General features: G+C 34.1%; 1 long non-coding RNA gene across 1 annotated transcript in view; it reads right to left on the minus strand.

Moving 5' to 3' along the window:
* Positions 1 to 22,017, minus strand: part of LOC136041181 (uncharacterized) — an 87,831-nt gene that overhangs the window by 38,472 nt on the left and 27,342 nt on the right. The window contains exon 3 of the long non-coding RNA XR_010620977.1: positions 7,322 to 7,501. This is a non-coding gene — a long non-coding RNA (uncharacterized LOC136041181). The remainder of the gene's footprint in view (positions 1 to 7,321; positions 7,502 to 22,017) is intronic.

Below are 22,017 nucleotides of genomic sequence, written 5' to 3' on the forward strand. Positions count from 1 at the left end.
AAAACTGAAAATATTTCAAACGATTTATCAAATAGTAAGCACAATAGCTCTGGAATACTACACCAACTGGGACGAGTCCACTATAATAACTGGGACGACTCCATTATAAACGGAGGAGTCCGTTTTAATATATTATTCGATAATCTAGTACAATATATTATGTATTTACAGAGAACCCCAAATCCAAGGTTTGGCCTAAAAAGTGATGATGATCTTACAACTGAAGGTCTAATCCCTGGTGATACTGGACAATGTGCTGCTCTACTGGCAACCGTATGTATCTAGTTCATAGTCTTTCTGGTTTATGTAAGCGCTTTCCAATGACCCCTGAAAATTATTTTTCCATTGTTTTGGGCTTCTGCTCTTGAAAATATATTATTTTGATTTGCAATAAAATTGTGATTCTGGTGTATCAATGTTTATATGCCTGGTATAAATTTTTAATGTTTATATAAATCATAAAGAAAATCATGCTGGAATATTATTAAAATTTGAGGAAGCTCCAATGGCAGGGAGAGGGAAAAGTTAAAGTTTAGAAAGGGAATGCAGAATCACTATTGTTAAAAGTTAAAACTGAAAATATTTTAGACAATTTATCAAATATTAAGCACAATAGCTCTCGAATACTACACTAACTAGGAAAAGTCCACTAACCCCTGGTGATGCTGGACAATGTGTTGCTCTACTGGCAACTGTGTATATCTAGTTCATAGTCTCTCTGGTTTATATAAGTGCTTTCCAATGACACCTGAAAATTATTTTTCCATTGGTTTGGGCTTCTGCTCCTGGAAATATATGTTTTTGATTTGCAATTAAATTGTAATTCTGCTGTATCAATGTTTATATGCCTGGTATAAATTTTTAATGTTTATATTAATAGCATGTCTTTTCTTAAATATCCTTCTTTATATTGTGTTGAATAGCCGGGAAAAGGCAGATGGAGCTTCTTCAAATCTCAAGACTTGGTAAAAATGTCACCTCTGTCTATACTACAGAAACCACAGAGAGACGGCACAAAATTTCAACCCTCTTCCGGTAACCCTCAAATAGCAATTTTGCATATACATGATATAAATCAACTGTAGCTCTCTCCGAGCTAGCAACCATCAGAAAGAAACACTCCCCAAGTACATAACACTTGAAGCTATCTATACAACAAGACATTTCTACAGCAAATGTGCAGAATATCAAGCCCAATGACATGATTATCTTCCATTATGCAACAAAAAGAAAAGCATTTATATCCTATTAGAAAAAAAGTTTGTAGAAAGATATGTTCTTGAATCATTCTAGAACACTAACCAAAAAAGGTTTACAAACAAATTTTAATGATTCAAAATATATTTTAACAAAGCCACAATAGAATTTCTTTTACTATTAGCAATAACACTATTTTTTAAATTATTTAGGAGCAGAGCTATAAAAAAAAGGCCAGAACACCTATAGAACTTAATGTATAGCTATAATGGAAAACATAAAAGTAGAATAAACCATGACGAGGTGGCAAAACTGAATTTATGATGTGATCACATATTAAATTAACCAAACCGAGAAGGACCATTCAGAACAGTTAAAGACATTAGTGGATGACAAAGTTAAGATATATAATAATCATTATAAAACAAATTATTGAGTTTGTCTAGACAACAAACCTTGGATTTAAAACTGACTAAACTGAATAATAAGGGGAGAAGATCAGTAAGTGCAAGAAGAAGTCAAGAACTGTTAGAAAGATTTATCCAGCAAATTAATTTAATTTCGAGAAGAGAAGAAAATTTTGACTTATTAAACCAATGAATGACTAAATTTCAAAATAAAGAAAATAGAACTACAATATGAAAGAAAAATAAGAACAATCTATAACTGATATTTCTTTGAAACAAATGAAGTTAGATTTAAATAGCAACTTAGAGAAAACACAAACACGTAAGGGTCTGTGACAAGGAACAAAGCAACAAGTAGTTACAATAGTTACGAAAACGACAGTTACAACGAGACAAAAACAAAATAGTAGAAAACTACGAACTATACCAGATAATTTGAACAGCAAAATGTCTGGTTAAAAGGCAAGCGGTACCGAGCAAAAGCGAGAATCAGAAGGCGCCAAAGAAATTGAAGAAAAAAGAATTTTGTTGTTAATAGACATGCCATAGGCAGAATCAGAACCAGATAAGAATGAAATTGAAGAAAAAAGAAAAATTACGTTTTAACAACTCATCCCAATCTTTGACACCAACAAACTATGGCAAAAACTGCACTGCAAACTACAGTAAATTAAAAATCATTTGGACCCTTCAACGTTGTAGGTATTCAATATGGAGTCCTCCATTTCCACGAGTGAAAAGCAGCCACAGAGATTATTTATAGTTCGAAACTTGAATTCATGTTTTACTTTAAGTTCATTAAACGCGTGATGATGAAACCATCAATAATATTAATATTTTAAGATTCAAAACCACTCGATAAATTTATTAGAAAATGATATTTAGAGGGAAGTCAATCATAAATCCTTGAATATGTTTTTTAACCAACTTCAAATAGCTAAATGTGCTTTTCAGATCCCAGTGAAGCTGTTAAAGACAACATTGCACATCCATTCATTTATGGAGTCTCTCGTGACCTAATGGAGCTCTTTCAAGAAAAATTGCGAGACAAAAACCAACTATGCAAAAAGTTATGTGAAAAAGTGACAAGAAAAGGATGGTGTCAACCAGTCTAGTGATTCACTAAGACAGCAACCTCATTTATAAGGCAAACGACAATAAGGTTCAATTGCCGCACAAGCCATAAGGCTTTTTGACAATTTTTTTGTATTGTTTTTGTTTTTTTAAATAATTTATCTCTATATAATGAATAAAAGCCTACCACGTCGCTGTGGAGACCACCGGCAAAGCAGCAACCCAACCATAAATATTAACAAAAAGAAATATTCCAAAAACAATTTTGCGCAAGGAATACATTCAAATAGCAATAGAGTCGAATAACCTTCTATAATTTGTACTGCAATGCGAGTGGAGGGACGCGTGAGTGGCGTGTATAATTTTCAACTATGTTGTTATAAAAACTTTGCAATTACTGTGGCTGCAGAAAGAGAACAAATTTTATCCGGCCTGACACGAACACATGATGTTAATCTGCTTAGATGGGAGAAAAGAGAAAGAGCTGAGCAGAAATTTTGCAAAATATTTTCTTAGAGAGATCCAATTATCTAAATTTACGTGAAAAGAATACCTTGAATTTAGTTGACATTTTAAATGGACCAGAGGGAAGTAACCCTAATGTTAGTAATTTAATGGTTGATAATGTGCTTAATACTAAGTATAAACTCAGGGTTAATGAAAAAGCTTCCAGACGTATCATCGATCTCTGCAAAATTTTTCTCACAAAAACATCTGATGTAACTCCTGAGTTTACAGGGTATGTTTGCGGAAAGCGACTACGCATAACTATGAGCAAAGATGGTCTTGCACTTTATACATTAGATATTTTGAATTATAAGCTACGTGAAGATGTGCCCAAAAATGTTGAAGCTATTTTTGAGTCTTTATTCATTGAGGTATATACTTCATCCCGGGAGGTGATAATGTGGGAGAAGTGTATAGATCACCAAGTGGTTCTTCTTTGTTTTGCTTTTTTGAAGTATTTAATGAAGTAATTGAGTCTATGCATCAGCAACCTTGTGAAATAATATTAATGGGTGATTTTAACATAAACATCCTGATTTCCGGCTGATTTTCTTTCAGCAATGCTGACTCATTGCCTCTTACCCACGGTCATGATTCCAACTAGAGTTACTGATAAGTCAGCTACTTTATTAAATAATATAGTTCTTCTCTGCTTGAATATGAAAGTACTGTTTTGATTAATGATATTTCTGACCATTTTCCAATAATTTGTGATTTGTTGATCCCAAATAAGCAAACCAAGCCTCTGATTCTTTAATCTGTCTAAGAAAAAATCTTGCTCAGCTTAATCCTAAACTCCTTCAGCAGCCTTATGATATTATTGATGAAAGAAAAGAACTAGATATAAATTTTAATAAATTTTATGATATTGTGAAACAACCTTTTATTGATCAGTAATTTTAAAAATCCAAATAAAGTGTCACCAAAAAAATTACCGAACGCTAAACCCATGGATGACAAATGGTCTTCTAAAATACTTACAGCGAAAAGATTACTTAGAGAAGAAATATAATAATTGCTTTTCACCTGCTAACCTGCAACAATTAAAAGAACATAAAAACGTTTATAAGTAACTGATTAGAAAGTCAAAAACCACGTATTATGTTTCGAAGTTTAGCAAAACGAGGAAAGATATGAGGGAAACTAGGGAAATTATTAATTAGGTCATTAGACCAGCTTCCCGTATAACAACGAATATATACGGGATATTAACAACGTAGGTGTCACCTGAGTTGAGTCTCAAGGAGCAATTCAACCACATGTCAAAGGACTGGATCCGGTGCTTTCCGTTGACCGTTTTATTCTATAAATATGAATATAAATATATATATATATATATATATATATATATTTATGTATATGTATGTATATGTATATATGTGTATATATGTATATATGTAGATATATATATTATATATATAGTATATATATATTATATATATGTATATGCGTATATATATATATATATATATATATATATATATATATATATATATATATATATATATATATATATATATATATATATATATATATATATATATATATGTATATGTGTTATATATGTATGTAATATATATATTATATATATATATAAATATATATATATATATATATATATATATATATATATATATATATATATATATATATATATATATATATATATATATATATATATATATATATATATATATATATATATATATATATATATATATATATATATATATATATATATATATATATATCAAGTGCTGGTCTATACTAATCACTAATTTAGGAAAAAAGTCTTCCTTTTATCCTTCTGTCTCTTTTTTTTTTTTTTTTGCTGTTGCATTGGTGATTTCTCTTTTCATTATATGTATGTATATATATATATATATATATATATATATATATATATATATATATATATATATATATATATATATATATATATATATATATATATATACAATATATATATATATATATTGCTCTCTGCTCATTTTCCTTTCAAGAAGTTTCTCTAAAAGATATTAACCATAAAATTATAAATTTAAATGTTTGTCGTTATATTTTTTATTATATTTATACAAAATTCCAGATAGAGTTACTACTATTCAGAAATTTATTATTTTCCTTACATTTGCATTTTTATTATGTTTATAATTTCCATAATATTAAAATATTTCCATAAAATTACAATTACAATATTTTTGGTAGTTGAATACTTACTGTAATAAAAACAAAAGCGTAGTTATGCCAAAAATATGTCGAATTTCAACGCAATTTTGATCTTATTTGCTCAGTTGATTGTTAAAAAGAGACGCTACCCTGCTCACTCTTTTAGGCTTTGGAATAAGTTTCAATAATTTGTAACAAACAAAAAATTGGAAGAATACTCAGACGATTCTGGGAAATATTTTAATTCATGTTACTTATTGAATTATACTTTTGGATAGTTATCAAATTGAAGGAAATTGAAGTAAGCTTCAAATGGAGGATAAATAATCAACTAACTACCGGACATGTTGTGAGCCTTGGAGTAGGAGTGCTCCTTGCTGCCATTCTTGCTTCATTTACGGTTACCCCACTGCTAGAACTTAAACAGTACGATGTCTTTCATACAAATTGTGAACACTTCGCAAAATGGTCTCCAAACATCCCATCGCAATAGTTTGGAGAAGGAAATTGAAGTGAGCCTAAAATGGAAGATCAATAATCAACAAACTACTAGATATGATAAAAGACCAAGAGAAGAAGTGGTCCTTATTGCCATTTATGCTGCATATAGCAAAACAAGTATTTCAATGAAAATTAAAGAGCTCCAATAAGCCATAAATGAACAGAAATAAAGTTTTCTGATTACTGAGCTTTGATTTCTCTTATTAAAAAAGTCAGCAACTGACTCACTTGGCTCCTTACTTTTAAATTTGAGTTTTTTTGTTGCTAAAACCGAAATGGATTCGCTCCCTTTGGGGGATTTGGAGGGGGTGTTAATTCAGAAAAATTACAAAAATTGATTCATTTGCTGTCTTCCAAGAAACAAATTATTTATCAGACATGGCATCAAGCCATTGTACTTTGAAAACTTGAGACGGTTCTTTGCGAGTTGTAGTTCTGGGTCTTCTCTCCAGCCCTTTTTCCGTGTACCAACCATAATTCTCTCAAATGGTACTGCCACTAAGGTGGCTACTTTAATCGAATGTATAAAGCAGTATTATTTTATTATTTTTGCTCAGTTGAATTTGAGCATCGACAAAGAGCCAAGTTCGACAACTAGATAGTGAGTTTAAATTTTCTTTTTCTATTGTTATTCTGTTCATTTTTTAAATGTCTGAAATTATAAGGGATTTCAATTCCAGGGGAAGAGTTGTCCTGTTATTAAAAGGGCATACTTGAAATGACGATTATAAAAATCAAAATATGACATCGATCCACAGAGGGTCAGTTTTGATCATAGACCGTTAGAAACTTGAAGATCTTGGCAGACACCTGGTTCACTGGCTTTTGAGATCTTGGAAAGTAGTTGATGTAAGACAGGTGCATGAAACTTTCGAGAATGAATTCAGAGCCTAAAATATCCTCCTTGAAGATCTTTCAACTTGTGACCTCTACTCCTTCCGCAGCCATTTTTAAGCCTTAGGAGATTGTAGATAGACACATCTAAACCCGTTTAAACCTTGGGAAAAAATTAATTTTTCCGTAATTTCGATTTGAGTCAATAGAATAACAAATTGGACAAGAGATTAAGATTAAACACATAATAATACATAGTAATTAAATACAAAATTGATTAAAGTGATTGATCTTTTTTTGCCAGGAATCTTCACCGTTAAAACTTCTGTAGAATTTTGTTTCATTTTGTATGTGAAAATTAAATAATTTCTCTTGCCTTGAGAAGTTTATTTCTTAATACGTTTATAATAAAGAGGTCCCCTCCACCTCCCTCCTTTGCCCCGCTGCTATCCTGGTGTCTAAAAAAAAATTTCTGTACCCTCGTATTCTCTCCACTCACAACGTTTTAGCAGTCCCAATTGTCTATAAGTATTAACAGTCACCGTAAAAGTGATGCTACCTACTTTGGCAAAGAAAATAAAATTGCATGGATCACTCTACTCTTAAGTAAATTTATCGTCTAACATACCTACCTCGTACCCAAGCTTTCGGAGAAAGATCCTTAAAAGTGGTGGCTCATCTCCAAAAAAATTTGTGAGTTTCTTTACACGCTCATTCCAAAGGTCATACTCATGGGTACCTCTAACAGCTGTTTGCCCCATAGGCCGCCCCACTCGTAATAGGCTCATTTCTTGACTCAGATTTTCAACTTCCTGAAAATTCAATATATTCCGTTAAAAGTAGAGCCAAAGAGGTTTTTATTTTTGTCTATTAATTTGAAAAAAAAAACTTTTGGTAAAAAAGGTTAAGTAAGAGTCAAGTTTGACAAAAAGTCAAACTTCAGCGTAAAGAGCAGAGTTCGAAAGAGAGACTCCTGAAACACAACTATCGTTAAATTTGAATGAGAAGTAGTTATCATTTAAAATCCTGTCTTTAAATTAGCATAGTAATATCAAATATATTATCAGAACTCTTATAAGAATAAGTTTCAAAAAAGGCATTGATTAGTATGTTCACTTTATTGGTAATCCAATTATATGAACTGTCACAAGTTTTTGAAAATTTGTAATTTTTAACAGCTCAGAAAGTGCTTAAATTTGAATTATATTGTAGAAATGATTCTTATATTTGTAAAGAACATAAAAAAGGCATTGAGTGGTATATTCACTTTATTGGTAAGACCGTTATATCAACTGTCATTATTTTACCAAGATGTTTGTCATGATATGGTTCCTTGTCTTTCAAAAAGTTACCAGCCTGAGAAAATTTACCTCATTTTCGAAAATAGGAGGAAAGAGTTTGACACTTTCTTTTAACTCTAATTTTTAAAATAGTAAGAAACTTTAGCGTAAAGAGCGGGGCGTTGAAGAGGAAAATCCCCTTTCATATACGGAGTAATTTCTGTTCGTTTTAAGTTTTAATGTTGCTCCTTACTTTCATTTTAAAAAACTTTTTTTTTAATTTAATTACTGGACGTTTTTGAATTAATGCATGTTTTGATATTGGCTCTCCGCACATAAATAATTAAAACAAAATTAGTATATCAATTACTTGCAATTAATCGGAAGATTTTGAGAAAAAAGGAGCCTGGGAGGACGCCTAGTTGCCCTCCAATTTTTTAATTATTTAAAAAGGCAACTAGAACTTTTAATTTTTTAAAAACGTTTTCATTGGTAAAAAATATACATAACTTACGTAACAAACTTCTATATTCATATGTTTTTATTGCGTATATGAGGGGGTTCAACCCTCGTCGATACCTCGCTCTTTACACTAAAGCTCAAATTTTGTCCCGTAAAAGGCGGTATGATAAATAGTTGAAGTTACTAAAAATGCCTTACCGTAAAGAGTGGGGTATAACGAGGAGGTAAACCCCTCATATACGAAATAATATTTGTCCGTTTTAGGTTTTAATGCTGCTCCTTACCTTCAATAGAAAAAACTTTTCATTTTTATTTTTTCTTTGTTTTTTTTCAAATAATACTAGAAAATCCTGCGCCCCCTGCATTGAAATTCTCTTCCCTCATGAGAAGTTCCTCCATGGAAATATCCTACCACGAACCCCCCCCACCCTCAATTCTCCCCCTATACCAAAAAAATCCCCCTGAAAACGTCTAGACTTCCCAGTAACCATTACTGTATGCAAACACAGGTCAAAGTTTGTAGCTTGGAGCCCCTCCCACGGGGACTGCGGGGGAGTAAGTCGTCCCTAAAGACATAGTTATTAGGTTTTTCGACTATGGTGAATAAAATGGCTATCTGGGAATTTCCATCCGGTAACTTTTGGGAAAAAATGAGCGTGGGAGGGGGCCTAGGTGCCCTCCGATTTTTTTGGTCACTTAAAAAGGGCACTAGAACTTTTAATTTCCGTTAGAAAGAGCCCTCTCGCGACATTCTAGGACCACTCAGTCGATACGATCACCCCTGGGAAAAAAACTACTTTTAGGCATAGTTGTAATATGTAGTCGTGGTAGTAGTATTGATATTACTAGTAATAGTATTAACGTATTGCCTTTTGATCAGTTGAACATCCCTCTCATTAAGTCATAGAAGTTTCAAATTACCACAATTAGCTGTTGCTATGACATTGCTGATATTTCCTTTTGATAACCTATATGTTATAAAATTTTCCTCTCAGTGCTCTTAGCCTTACAAGTAGTATCAATAGAAGTAGTTGTAGTAGCAGTAGTGAATGCACCAGTAACAGTTTTATTAGCAGTAGTGTGGGCATATTGCCTTTTGCTGAGATGATCTTCCCCTTAAAGTATTCTCTGAAAGTTCTAACGTAACGCCCAAATCCATTCTTGAGATACGCTATTTTGACAATTCGCATGAACATAGCGTCTTCTGATTTATCTCGAATTTGCCCTCGATGCTGTAAATAGAGTAGTCTGGTAGTAGTACGGGTGGTAGTTTTAGTAGTATTAGTAGAATGCAAATATTTCCTTTTTGATCATATCCCTTATCATTTCCTGAATTTTTCAAATTGATATACCCAGTTATTCCTTGTTAAACCCTTTTGGCAATTATTATACACATAACGTGTTCTGATTTAGTTCGACACTCCCCTCAACATTCTTTGAGTGACTCACCTGAATGTCCTTCTTCTTCTTAGAAAGTGAAGTTCAAACATGCATACCTTTCTTAATAACATATACTGTGTGTAAACATTGAACCAATTTCCTAGCTTACAGCCCTTGTCCTAGGGACTGCGGGGAGGCTGACATCCCCAAAGACATAATTACTAGACTTTCAATTAGGCTGAAAAAATAGATGTCTTAAAATTTCGATCGGATATATTTTGGCGAATGTTAAGGAATGTTAGGTATGTTTAGGCATGTTTAGTTTTAGGGGGGGGGGTTGATTGCCTTCCATTCTTTTTCGACTCTTAAAAAGGGCACTAAAACTTCGGACTTCCAACCAAATGAGCGCCATCCTATCCAAAGCTTATGCAACAACCCATTCCATAAATACTTATTTGCCCAGGGCACAGCTTACGATCCTTGCCCACGGGCTCTAGGGGATTGTATCCACCCTAAAGACGCCGTTATATAATTTTTGGACTATATGTAACAAAATGGCTATGTCACAGTTTTGATTGAATGCGTTTTTTTGGTAAAAGAGGATTTCAGGGAGGGGGGCTAGTTGCTCTCCATCATGTTTTGCTCTTAAAAGGGAATCAGAACTCTGCATTTCAATTTAAATGAGCTTCTAAATTTCATATGACCATTCCTTCCATAAAAACCTCATATGTCCCTGGCGCATAACCTACAACCCTTACCCAAAGACTCTGGAGGTTTTTGTCTACCCCAAAGGCCTTGTTACTATTTTTGATCAAATGGTATCTTGAATTTTTATTGAATGCATTTTTGGAGAACACGACGGGGGGGGGGGGGGGGGTCGGCTGCCCCCGATTGCTTTGACTCTTAAAAGAGGTACTAGAACATCTGATTTCCAATCCAATGAGCCCTCTTCGGTGCCATTGGAAATCGAAACTCTACGTGCCGTTTTATTATTGTTTGTATTGATTATTGTATTTACTACTACTAATAACTCACTGCAGCACCAGGCCGCCTGATGCCAACACAGCTACGAACGCTCTTCCTCCAACCTAATCTGTTTAAAGCCTCCCTCTTTACACCCTCCCGGGAAGTTCCCAATTCCTTTAGATCTTTATTTATGACATCCTCCAAACCCAGACAAGGACGACCTGCTTTCCGTGTAGCCCCAGACATTTGGCCAAAAAGGACAATCTTCGGTAATCTGTCATCCTTCATCCGTAGAACGTGGCCTAGCCGTCTGAGCCTTTCTTTTATTATAGCCCTAGAAAGCGAGATTGAACTACCTTTTTCGTACAACCTACTGTTTGAAATACGGTCAGTCAGCCGGGTACCAAGAACAATCCGTAGGCGATTTCTCGGGAAAACATCTAGTAAATTTTCATCTGCTTTTCGGAGTGCCCATGCTCCAGAGCCATATTTGACCACTGTCATCACTATGGCCTCCAATATTCTAATCTTGGTTTGCATACTTATCTTTCTATTCTTCCAAACAGTGGTCATTTTGTTCTTAAAATTTGAAAAAGCTCTGATAGAGTTATTGGAATGTATAAAACTATGAAACTAAGAAAATAGCTTCTTTCTCATAGATTTACAACTGTAAAGTGGTCATTTTGTTCTAAAAATTTGAAAACATTCGTATAGAGTTATCGGAATGTATGAGACTATGGAACTAGGAAAATAGCTTCCTTTTTATAGATCTACAGCTGTATAGCGGTCATTTTGTTTTCAAGATTTGAGAACTTTCCGATAGAGTTATTGGGATGTATAAAACTATGAAACTAGGAAAATAGCTTGTTTTTTATATATACACAACTGTAAAGTGACCATTTTGTTCAGAAAATTTGAAATTATTCCAATAGAGTTATCAGAATGTATAAAACTATGAACCTAGGAAAATAGCTTCTTTTTCATAGATATACAACTGTAAAGTGGTAATTTTATTCTCAAAATTAGAGAACATTCCGATAGAGCTATTGGAATATATAAAACTATGAAACTAGGATAATAGCTTCTTTTTTATAGATATACAACTGTACACTGGTCATTTTTTTCTCAAAATTTGAAAACATTCTGATAGAGTTACTGGAATATATAAAACTATGAAACTAGAAAAATAGTTTTTTTTTATAGATATACAACTGTACAGTGGCCATTTTTTTCTTAAAATTTGAGAACATTCCGATAGAGTTATCGAAATGTATCAGACTATGAAACTATGAAAAAAACTTCTTTTTTATAGATATACAACTGTACAGTGGTCATTTTGATCTCAAAATTTGAGAACATTCCGATAAAGTTATCGGAATGTATAAGACTATGAAACTAGGAGAAGAGCTTTTTTTAAGCGATTAGTTTAAATTCAACTACGCCCTACCATTCTTTCCTCTCTGGAATATTCTGATCCGGAATCTGCGATAGATGCTCTTCAATAAGGTATCTTTTGAAGGGTTTTTGTCAATCGACGGTCTCTAGAGAATTGAGAGACAGAAGGCTACCCTAACTCAAATTTTGAACCTCGATGTTTTCAGACAAAAGAATACCACGATCACCAGTTTAAGAAGCTGAACTGGCTGGTCTTCAATTTGAGCCAAGAGTCAGGAATATTATTTTTTGCTGGGGGGGGGGGGGTATTAACTTAATTTGCCTTACTTTTCTCTATGGCTTCTTCATATTTTTCAACAGAAACTCTTTATGAATATATTGAACGTGTAGTTCGTATTGATATCCTAATTTTTACTATAGGTTTAATCATTAGTAAAATAGAGAGTTCTGAAAAGGCGGAAGAAATTATACCAGGCAATCTAAAACTTATTTAGAATCATAAATAAAGATATTTGGCTAACCTACAAATGAGGCTGTTTTGATTGAAAAGGAAAAGTGTTAAGAGAGTAATTCATGCTTCATAATATGCAGAACATTTTTGCCTAATTAACACAATTGTCGGCACTTCCACTCTACTTTACCCCAACAAGAACCGTTCCCAGGTGGGCGGGGGGGGGGATAACTGTGAGAGGTATTCCGGGTGCCGTGGCTTAGGGGGAACCGCGGCTCGGAAATAATACTAGTTCCTATATTACCCTAGTTCCAGTTTCTACCGTTCTTATTAAGATTCTTTACCAAATAGAGTTGACATCAAAGAATCCAGTCAAACCTGTCGCCTTGTGGCTTATGATACTTATTGTATATTTTTATAGATTAATTTACTCAGTAATAAACAAAATTGCATGAAAAACAGTCCCCATCCACAAAGCATACGTTAAAAGAATACGTAATCCATTTCAAAATTTCTCTATGTTGATAAATTCAACTATAACCAGGCAAAGATACTGAACTAAACCTGAGTTTTGCTGAGAACCAAGCTTTCTTGTGCTTTTTTTAGGGAGTTAAAATCGTGTAGCGAAATTATTGCTTTCATGGCCGGTAAATATTGTTGAAAGCTGTATGTATTATTTTTTTATTTTCTACAAGTCACTCAAGAATTTTCCTGTGTCTATTACTGTTTTGTTGCGCCGGTTTTGTATTTTCAATAAAGCGCTACTTTTTCAGAATGCTACACATAAAGAGAAGTATGACGAGCTAGTTTGTTTGAAACAGTACTTCAATAATCTGTTGCATAACCAAGAAGCAGTAATTTTTGTCCATTTTTCAGACGGATTGCCTTATTTTTATGAATCAGGATAACAACTGCTGATTTAAATATTTTCTGGGAAGTCTCCATTGGTCATAGACAGGTTTGCTATATGCACAATTGGTTCACAAGTACAGGAAGATGCGGTCCTGAGAAGCTTATTGCTTATGCCAAAAAATTCAGATGTAGTACTATTGGAGAGAGATTCGATAACTTGAAGCACCTCTATTTTTTCCCTCTGAGGAATCTCCAGATTTCATTTCGGTTTGTTGCGAACGCTCGCTCCTCAGTCAATATCAATTCTCGTAAACTCCTCATCAAAGCACACTCTATGTCTATCTTAAACTTTATGGCATTGAATCATTAAAGCCGCTTTACAAACTTCAAATGAATATTTTAAACACATTTTTGTAGATAGGGGCTTGAAACTTCTACAATACGTTCTCTGATACGTTGAATCTGATGGTGTGAATTTTGTTAAAATCGTATGATTTTTAGGGGGTGTTTCCCCCTATTTTCTAAAATGAGGCAAATTTTCTCAGGCTTGTAACTTTTGATGGGTAAGACTAATCTTGATGAAACTTATATATTTAAAATCAGTATTAAAATATCATTCTTTCGATGGAACTATTGGTATCGAAATTCCGTTTTTTAGAGTTTCGGTTACTATTGAGCCTGGTCGCTCCTTACTACAGTTCGTTACGACGAACTGTTTGATTAAGACGGTCAGAATCCACTTTTGTTTTTGAAACTATAATAAAAACCTTTCTCAAACATTTTTTGCAAATTTCAATTTTAGATTTTTACATGTTTCAAAACGAATTCTAAATTTGAAACTACAAAACCACGAAAATTCAAATACCATCAGATCAAGCTCGATTTTTACTGCCTTGGCTGTATTAGTAGATCATTGGACTTCAAAACAGAGTATCAAGCGTTCAATTCTTGCTTGGTTTTTTTTTTTCAATCATGAATTTTCAATCAAATTTTTTTTTCAATCCCTTCTATACGATTATTTTTCAAATAATTCACTAATATATATATATATATATATATATATATATATATATATATATATATATATATATATATATATATATATATATATATATATATATGTGTGTGTGTGGCTGTGCAGGTTTCCGCTGAATAAATTAAAATAATCAGTATTCATTTTCATTGTCTTTTGTACTTTGAAATTGCGTATTGCTTCTTCCAGAAAACAAAGAAGAGGCAAACCTTTGGCTACTCAACAGCTGCACTGTAAAAACTCCTGCTGAAGACCATTTTCGGTAAGTATTTCTGCAGTTTATGGATTGTTCTCAAGAAGTGTATACCAACATAGATGCATCAAATTTTCCCAATCTCCCATAAACTGAATGATTTTATTTATAATATTTATACAACCCCCCCCCTCCTCATAATAAAAGTATTTGAGCTTTGGCTCTGAAAAATTCTTGCAGCAATCATAGATTTTTGTGCCAATTTTGCAGATATATACTGAACTGGCAGAAGAAAAATAATTTTTGTTCGATTTAAGTTTCAACTTTGCTTTTACATTCATAGGAAAGCTTTGCTTTTTTACTGACAATACCTTTGCGTAATCTAGCTCTGCTAGATGACCCGCAAAGGGCAAGAAAGAGACCGGGTAAAACAAATCTGGGGGAAATGCAATTGATGCTATTGCTGTCTGCTTGTCGATCTCTGTGCTCCCCCCTCTCTCTCTCTCGTTTTCTGTCTCTCTGTGTCCCTTCCTCTCTCTCTCTCTCCTTCTCTAATTTATTTTTTCTCTCTCTATCGTGAGACCATAAGATGATTTTGTTTTCATTCTTTCAGGTAATTACAAGAGTTTTGGTTAGCATTCGCCTGAATCCCTCCTTGCCTACAGTTTGTCACCACAAACTGTGTGATTGAATTCTTTAGTTCATTTAGGGATTGATACATACTATCAAGCCATGCTAAAATGTCCTTAGTCGAAGGTACGTCGACCCTTATTGAGTGTGGACCCATTATTTATGCTCTATTTACACTTTCAAATTTTACAACGAAACCAAAAATAAAAAAAAATACTTTTAAATAAAAACGGAAAACGGCTCTTAATAATTAATACAAATAGAAATAAAGAGCCCACCTCACTTCGCGTCTCGTTTTTTATGTTAGAGGGTTTTTTGTGCTTGGCTGAAAACCTAATTCAGTTTTTTGATATAATGTAATTCGGCTTTTATTCGCTATGGAACTATTTAAAATAGGAAACTACTCAGGATCAAAACCTCAAATGGTTTTTTTAGGTGATTTCAAGTATATAAAATTCATTAGAATTAAAGACAGCGTTGATCTAGCTTAGTAGAATTTGCATTATTTGTAAGGAACAAGATATATTGATGAAAATCTAGAAAATCAAAAAAATCCCGTCTAAGTTTACCAGAGGTTCCAAGTTCATATATGTAAAACGTATGGAATTTAACCATTTAATTTGGTGACTTGTCTATTTTCTTTCTTTTTATGCTACTGAGAGCAACCAATTTCTGTCGTTTAATGCCACAGAACTGTAGTATGCCACAGAACGGCCTAACATGCATGCTATCAAATGAAAAATCTGATATTCCCATTCCGTTTAGAACTACTGAAAGCGACGCACAGAGTATTCCAGCTTCAAAGTAAAACTTGCTACACGGTGGTATATTGGTTCCTAAGCACAAATAAATAAATAAAAAACAAGTTTTTTCAACCGAAAATAGGGAGCAGCATTAAAACTTATAAGGAACAGAGATTATTACGTATATTACGAAGGTTACCTCCTCCTCAATACCTAGCTCGCAAACAGTATAACTGGCATTTGTAATAGCCAGCTTTCATATTACATACCTCAATAATATGAATGGATAAAGATTTAATAACATAAAATATTATGTCTAACTTAAAAAAAAAACCGTTTAGTAAATACACGAAAAAAACACATTAACAAAAAAAAACAATTCCCTTTAAAAAAATTCAATTATAAGTTCCGAAGAGAACTTTAAACTAATATTGCAGACTACAATTGTGTAAAAATGCCAATTTTTACCAATCTAGTGGTGCTAATGTGGAAATTTTTTTTTGGATTACATTTATGTTTTGTAAAACTTTGTTTGTATTTAACAAAAACCATACGAAATGTGATCAGAGACGGATGGCCCCTATTCATTTACGTGTACAAAAAAAGTGAACGGCATGAGATTCTTCTGACCCTTTTGACCTTGGCGGCCAAAAAGGAAATGACATGGAGAGCCTCATTGTTTTTCGGCTGTTTGATAATCGTACGATTCACCGCAAATATCATGAGGAGAGCGACGCAAGGACGTTCGCAATGTAAGTTTGATAAGTATTTTTAATCACTTAACTGTTTTTTGGTTATTTTAACTATTCTGAGTGTTCCAAAATTTTTATTTTCGGATATAATTTTGCCAGAATTTCAAAACTACAATCTTTTGCATACAAATTGTGAACATTCTGTAAAATTGTGTTTCCATGGAGAGAAGCAAAGCCTCCAAGTATTACCTCTTAGTTGTCGGAGAAGCAAAGACTCCAAACATCCCCTCGCAATAATCTGGAGAAGAAAATTTAAGTGAGCCTAAAATGGAGGATCAATAACCAACAAACTGCTGGATATGATGCAAGTACCCTAACTATCCTAAAATTGTCATTTAAAATTGGCACTAACTGAAAAAGGATAATCAAAATTGAGTCAATTCCCTAGAGATATATCCTCCGGATGCGACGACGAGGAGGATGAAGAAATAAGTGAATACGGCACAATAGAGAGCGACAGGTCGTTCTGGGAGGAGAAAGATGAAGACCAAGAATACCCCGACGACGTAAGAAATATAGTATTTGCAAGTTCGGATGACGAGTATTGTATAGGGGAGATGTGGAGAAGATGGGACAAGGGTCAGATGGGACATGGTACCTTTGTGAAAAAAAAATTGTTCAAAAATCCCGCCTGAATGACGAACGACGTGTCATCTATCAGTAAGTATGCATGTGTTTTCCTGAAGAAATCGAGAAACACTTTCATCAGAGATTTTAGGTAATAGCGCGTTTACACGGACGAGAATTCCTGTCGCGGACAAAGGAATTCTGGTCCACTTGAAAGGATTCCGTTCGTGAATCCGGGTAGAAAAAAAGTCTAGCGACCAGCAAGGATTCCTTTCACCGATACCGTTTTTGACCAATTCTGCTTGATGTGTAGGCAAGAAGAACGAGAATATTTACAGTTTTGTTGATTTTGGCCGACAAACAAATAACATGTCAGTGAAGAATCATCCCAAAATTACTGATTTAATCTGTTTGGTGCAGGGCAAGCCTTGTATTTATGACACTGCTCACCAAGACTACAAGAAAACAAAGCTAAAAGACTTGCTTTGGGCTGAGATTTCAGAACAGCTGAATGAACCAAGTTAGGAAATTAGAACTTTTGGGGATGGTCTACAGGCTAAAGTATGCCCTATAGTTCTATTGGTAAAATTCTAGTTAATTGACTTCTTGCTATCTCAGAAATGGTTTAGATTAAGAAAATGAAACTTTCAGGGATGAATCTACAGACTAAAGTATGTCTTGGGAAGGTATTTTGAAGCAACTACATCCACTCCTTCTCCCTCTAGAGGGCCCTGACCTTTAAAAATGTGTGTGTTATAAAAATGGAACCTTGCAAAATAGATCTTCTGCTTAATTGAAGTACAACAAAATTGTTTTCAGCTTCATAACTTTGCTCAATTCCATTTTATAAGGTTTTAAAGATATGCAAATACATTTCCTAAGTTAAAAAAAAAAACATTGATATGGCTCAAAATTCTGCTCAAATAAGAGGAATTGCATTTTCAGAACTAAAGGCAGAGAAAAAGCAACTAGTAACTGAACATTTTGTTAAAATATTGTGTTGTCAAAATTTCAATAGGCAAAGTGAAATTAATAATAGGTAATTGAAATTCAATAGGCAAACCTGTCATGTAGGCAAATTTCAGAGCCCTCTAGAGGGAGAAGGAGTAGAGGTGGGTGCTTTAAAATACCTTCCCGGGACATACTTTAGCCTGTAGACCCATCCCTGAAAGTTTCATTTTCCTAACCTTAACCCTTTCCAAGATAGCAAGAAGTCAATTAACTAGAATTTTACCAATCTATTTAATGGTTTTTTTTTTCAAAATTTAGGAAATGTATTTGTATATCTTTAACACCTTATAAATTGGGATTGAGCAAAGTTGTGAAGCTGAAAACAATTTTGTTGTACTTCATTCAAGCAGAAGATCTATTTTGCAAGGTTTCACTTTTATAACACATATTTTTAAATGTCATCAAAGGTCAGCGCCCTCTAGATAAAGGAGTGGAGGAATGTACTTCAGAACCCCTTCCCAAGACATACTTTAGCCTGTAGAACCATCCCTGAAAGTTTCATTTTCCTAACCTAACCCCTTTCCAAGATAGCAAGAAGTCACTTAACTAGATTTTTACCAAAAATTCTTCTATATTGTTACATAAATGCCCACCTTGGTCTGTGAAGTCAGCTGCACAACCGCTTTTCTGAAAGCAAGTTTTGTATCACTATTTCCCATTTCCTTTGACTTTTCTAGTACAGCGTTGACGGAAATGTAAATAAAATACTGTTTGCCGACAATACAGAACTTGTTTAAAAAGTGTTTTGAAAAACTATAAGGAGTATGCAATTTTGAACTTACATGGCCCCTTCACTCTGCCCTAAGAAGGACATAAGGAAATTTTGGTTCAGTTTTAAACTGTCAAGATCAAAACCTGCAAGATTATAACCTAAGACCTCTTTACAACTGCACAGAAATTTGCTCGTAAGATTTGAAGGCTAAGTTCAAGGTTATATAAATTAAGGTTGGAGGCCCCTCGTGTACGCTTTTGGCTGGGGTAGGGGTTTAGGTTATTTACTTAAAAGGAATTGTTCTACCGGAGGGGTATCCAACCACAAATTTATATGACCTCAAACTTGGCCTGAAGATCTTACAAGGAAACTTTGTGCATTCCGAAAGAGGTCCCAGGTCGTTGCGGGTTTCCATATTGTCAGTTAGAACCAGGATCTGAAATGGAAATTAACCGTTTAAACAGATTTTAATGGGGGTACCACCAGGTACCACAGGCAACCACAAATCTCTGATTTTTGGATACCCTTATGCCTAATGCTGGACACCCTATGCCAAACGCTGGATACCTGTTGGTACTCTAACCCTGACCTATCTCACTACAGGTACTGATTGGTTAATTTCTGAGCTGCAGTAAAATCATTAATATTTTGTTGGGAACAGTATCCAACATTTAGCATAGGGTATCCAGCATTAAGCATAGGCTATGCCAAAAGCTAGATAATATCCAGCTTTTGGCATAGGGTAATAAAAAATCAGGAATTCGTGGCAGACTGGGGTACCATGCCCTTGCTGCAGGGCATGGTACCCCAGACTATGAGCACCATGCCCATACATTGGGGCTCCATGCCTCAAAATTGAGGATTTGTGTATGACTGGTTGCTAGGACTGAACCAAAATTTCCTTATAATCTTTTTAGGCCAAGTTCGAGGTTGCATACCCCTCCTATAATTATGCAATTAATGAAGCCGATTCATGTATGAGTATTAATTTTCATTAGCTGTTAACAAGGACAACAGTTATCGACAATGAACAGTTTGTTCAAGTGCTACTCTTCTGGTCTACCCTGCACTGAACACACATTATATTAATAAACCCCACATTATACTAATAAATAAAAAGATAATAATAAAACTATTCTGGTGGATATCAAGACCTCCTTGATAATTGACACTTCTACAAATTGTTCTGTAACAAATTCTGCAAAATCTGCAACAAATTCCTGATTTTAATGAAATAATGTTTGGGGTTCAAAATGTGTTTTTGCAGTTGTCAGGGTATCTGATATTCAGGTACCACAGTCCAACTGGGGTAACTGACCATGGTATCTGAGAAAGTCATCTCACTTTCATCATTACCAACAAAAGAGCCGATGATTTTATTAGATTGGCCGTAAAGAAGTTTGGACCTTAGTGATGTGACTGAATATCAGTTTATGTTTTGGGATGAATTCAAAATGCAATTTTGGCAATTGTCATTTTTGAAGGACAACCGCAGAAAGAACTAACAGCAGATCCATTTAGCATGGTAACAGATAACATGGTATCTGCAAAATGCAACTAGTGACAATCTACCACAAACCCATGATTTTTGGATACCCTATGCCAAACGCTGGATATATCTAGAATTTGGCATAGCCTATGCCTAACGCTCGATACCCTATGCCAAATGTTAGATACCTGTTCTCAATAAAATATTGATGATTTTACTGAAGCTCAGAAATCAACCAATCAGAATTCACCTGCAGTAAGATAGGTCAAGGTTAGAGTACCAACAGGTATCCAGCATTTAGTATATGGTGTCCAGCATTAGGCATAGGCTATGCCAAATGTTAGATATATCTAGCGTTTGGCATAGGGTATCCAAAAATCAGGGGTTTGTGGTTGACTGTCTAGTGATATCTGATTAGTTAACATCTATATTTGGGTGTTGCCGTCAGTCTGCAGTAGAGGTATGCTTATTTGAATGTTTGTTGACTTTAAACTTTGGCATTTTCAAGCATTTGTTGTGATGAAACTAACAAGAAGTTAGATTGGTAATTGAGAGCCTCTGAAAACACCTGAATTTGTATTTTGGATATTCATTCTACCATTTAGTCCGAAACTGCACTGTTTCAAACAGCTCGTGGTAACGAACTGTAGTAAGGAGCGACCCGGCTCAATAGTAACCAAAACTCTAAAAAATGGAATTTTGATACCAATACCTACATCAAAAGAATCGCATTTTAATGCTGATTTTAAATATATAAGTTTCATTAAGTTTAGTCTTACCCATCAAAAGTTACGAGCCTGAGAAAATGTGCGTTATTTTAGAAAATAGGGGGAAACGCCCCTTAGAAGTCATAGAATCTTAACGAAAATCACACCATCAGATTCAGCGTATCAGAGAACCCTACTATAGAAGTTTCAAGCTCCTATCTACAAAAATGTGGAATTTTGTATCTTTTGCCAGAAGGAAGATCACGGATGCGTGTTTATTTGTTTTTTTTGTTTTTTTTTTCCCAGGGGTGATCGTATCGACCCAGTTGTCCTAGAATGTTGCAAGAGGGCTCATTCTAACGGAAATGAAAAGTTCTAGTGCCCTTTTTAAGTGAACAAAAAAATTGGAGGGCACCTAGGCCCCCTCCCACGCTAATTATTTTACCAAATTCAACGGATCAAAATTCTGAGATAGCCATTTTATTCAACGTAGTCGAAAAACCTTATAACTATGTATTTAGGGACGACTTACTCCCCCATAGTCCCCATGGGAGGGGCAACAAGTTACAAACTTTGACCAATGCTTACATATAGTAATGGTTATTGGGAAGTGTACAGGCGTTTTCAGGAGGATTTTTTTGGTTGGGGGAGGGGTTGAGAAGAGGGGGATATGCTGGGGGAACTTTCCATCGATAATTTGTCATG

This window comes from Artemia franciscana, unplaced genomic scaffold, assembly GCF_032884065.1.
Source record: "Artemia franciscana unplaced genomic scaffold, ASM3288406v1 PGA_scaffold_1178, whole genome shotgun sequence".
Classification (NCBI taxonomy): Eukaryota; Metazoa; Arthropoda; class Branchiopoda; order Anostraca; family Artemiidae; genus Artemia; species Artemia franciscana.